The sequence below is a fragment of the Pinus tabuliformis genome, chromosome X, assembly GCF_031772625.1.
Source record: "Pinus tabuliformis cultivar Carrire ecotype Pingquan chromosome X, CPIR1, whole genome shotgun sequence".
In the NCBI taxonomy this organism is placed as follows: Eukaryota; Viridiplantae; Streptophyta; class Pinopsida; order Pinales; family Pinaceae; genus Pinus; species Pinus tabuliformis.
In genome coordinates this window covers 1,465,571,086-1,465,574,303 of record NC_142308.1, presented here as the reverse complement: position 1 = coordinate 1,465,574,303, position 3,218 = coordinate 1,465,571,086, and positions in this window count along the sequence as shown.

Sequence of the window (3,218 nt, the reverse complement as noted above, 5' to 3'; positions counted from 1 at the left end):
CAGTTGATAAAGGGGACCTCGAAACTTACCTGAGTGAGAATAAGGAGAATAAAAAGCCAATTCACTTGATCATACACCTTGGATAGGTCCATCTTGAAAACCATCCTCTTCAAATTCTTAGTTTTGATGTGGAATCCTTCTTGTGCCACCCCTATGGCTTCATGAATTTGTCTACCATCCAAGAAGCCAAACTATTCACAAGAGATAGAATTGGAAAGGATGGGCTTAATCCTCAAGGAAATCACTTTGGTAATGATTTTGTAGATGTAGTTACAAAGAGAGATAGGCCTGAAGTCTTCAAAGGAGGAGGGGTTATCAAATTTTTGGATTAGAGCAATGAAAGTTGTATTAAAGTTAAGGAGAATATGACCCTCCTATTTGGATTCATTTATCACCTACAAAAGATCCCCTCCAAGGAGATCAAAGAGTTCCTGAAAAAAAATATGTTTTCCATCCATCAAGGCTAGCTAGACAAGACAGATTTAAGCTCATCAACAGAAACTTCATCGATAATATTTTGAATTTCTTCCTCTGCCACAAACCTGGGGAAGTGATTTGTGACTCTAAGGACTTTAGTAATTGTGGTTCCCCTGGGAGCAAAAAATAATCCGTTAAAATGATCCCTGCCCATATTAGCCAGTCCTTCAAAATATGAGACCTCCCTTCCAAGAGGATCTTTCATTTTCCAAATTGTATTCACCATCTTCCAACTCTTGGCATAGGCTTAAAAAAAATTGTGTTTTCATCCCCTTTCTTAAGCCAAATGGCCCTACTTTTGAGTCTCCATTCCGCTTCTTTGAAATAAAATAACTCCCTCCTCCTTGTAATTAACCTTCACAAATCTTCCCCGAAGGCTTGGCCATGAAAGCCCTCATATCTTGAATCATATAATAGGAGAAGTTGATTTTCAATAGATAGCATCTCATCCTCCTTAGTGATTTTCTTTTGAAAAAGCCAATTCTTGGTAAAATATTTTATGAGTTTTAGGTTTGAAGCGAATTGTTGAACCTCTGAAGAGTTTATGCTTGCATTAAAGGGTCTCCAATTGTTCTTTACCAAATATGGGAAGGATTCATCCTTGAGCCACTCAACATTCATTTTGTAAGGGCGTGTTGGCTTGGAGGAGTTCCCTTTCAGCTCAAGGAGGATAGGAGAGTGATCAAAAGATCCCCCACACCAACCCATTTCATGAGGGTCTCGACAATTAGGAATCTATAAATAAGCTTAACCACTCTATCTTGCCTAACCCTTTGATTCCTCCATGTAGGCTTTAATCTGATGGGTTACAAATCAATCAAATTGGAGGATGCTAAATGGTGTAACAAAAAACCGAACAAAGGATTTGGTCTGGCCCCCTCGCCCCATGATTCAATGACTCCAAGGGACAAAGTGAGATCCCCCTCCCCCGCCATAATTATATTATCTCTCTTAGAAATCAAGGAGCTTAAAAGGTTAATACAAAACCTCACCTGATCTTCATGTGGACCATAAATATTAAGGAAAGTGAACCTCCTATTCAAATCCACAAAAAAACCCTCCATCCCAAGACTAGAGTGGATATGCCATATGTTATCAGCTTGAATCTTTCATGACTCCCATCCCATTGCCATAACCCAAGACCGGCCCCTGACAATTGAGCCAATATATTTCCAGAAGGGGAGGGATTTTTCTAGGAATTCAACAATATAATCCCATTACTCTAACATTTCCTACAGAAAGATAACCTTGGAACACTCCACCTGAATGATTCTTTTGAATGCAAGCTTTTTGTGGAAGCTTGCTAGCCCATGACACTTAAAAGAGAGTATAATCATTCGATCACTCCACACTAGGCCTTCAAATCTCTAAGGACCATATCCTTTGAAGATTGTTTTCCAGAAGCTGGCTCCTCCCTAGCTCTGGCCTCAACAATAGAGATGTTTGATTTCCGTCCCGTCCTTTCCTTGGAAGCGGCGGTCCAAGGATGGATTCAAGACCTCCATATGAAGGATCTAGAAGGGAACCAATTTTCCTCAACCTTAGGTTATATCAGATGGAGTTTATACCAAATCCTTTTTAGGATTCATAGTCATAGGTTAGGGATGTAGATGTGCATCCCCCAACAGCTCTTGAGATATCATAGGAGGCATTGTGAAGAGATAAGGTTGATATGTGGTTATGGGAGATTCTTGTTGGGCATGGAATCCCCCCAAGGCATGTTTTGGGGCTTAAAGCCCAAGTTTTGATTGAATCTTGTTGTAAAAGCTCCGTGAATTGCGGGCGCGGGGCACGAAAGTATAATAGAATCACAAGGTTGTCCACTCTAGTTTTTGTAATGTAATGTCGGCAGGATAGACCTACCCATGGTCCGCTGACCATGGGATTGTATAAATAGAGCGAGGCTATAAGAGTGGAAGAAAGGAACTAATAGAAGCATGAGAAGTCTAAGTGATTGAGTCGAAATGTAAAGTGTGTCTATGGGTAGTAGAATAGGAGAAGGCTCTGCAGCTGAGTGCGCAGAGGCCTAGTAGTCCACAGCTGAGTGCACGAACCCTTGTAGCTGAGTGCGTAGGGCAAGTCGAGTCTGTAACCATTGGAAGAATCAAGAAAGAGAAGTTTCACTATAATTTTGTATATCTTTTCCTGGTTTAATGCATGATTGGATATAATTTGCAAGTATATTGTTTATTTATTGCGCGAACCTGTATGAATGTTTTGTATTGTTAAGTATAACTTAAGACATTTAAGTAGGCAAAGGTGCTTAATTAATACTAGAAGATAAATAAGATCTCGAGTAATAACGCAGAGCGCGGCACAACCCCTGGTTAGGGCTGCGCGAAGGCAAGGTATCAGGCTGCGAGGAATGAAAGGTGTACAAAGCCACCTGTGTGCGGGAACAAACAAAGGACCAGTTGAGCCTCTCAGACATCTCAAGGGTGTGAAAACCTGGTTCTGGCACCCTCCTATACTACTTCAAGTGAGACCTCAGTCCGTGCTCCGCGGAATGTTGCTATCAAAGGAAAATAGGAATCTGTGACTATCAAAGGAAGAGTGGTTAGCTTGCTACTTGTATACGAAGATCCACAAAATTTTCTTTGCATCCTTCCCTACTAAGTTGTACGAGTGGATCATGAAGCTAGCAGATAGCCAAGGAAGGTGTAGACTCAACAAACCTATTGTGTGGACTCTAGAATTGGTGCGCAGACTGGAAGCATCGAAAGATAAGATCGCGCGTGTTG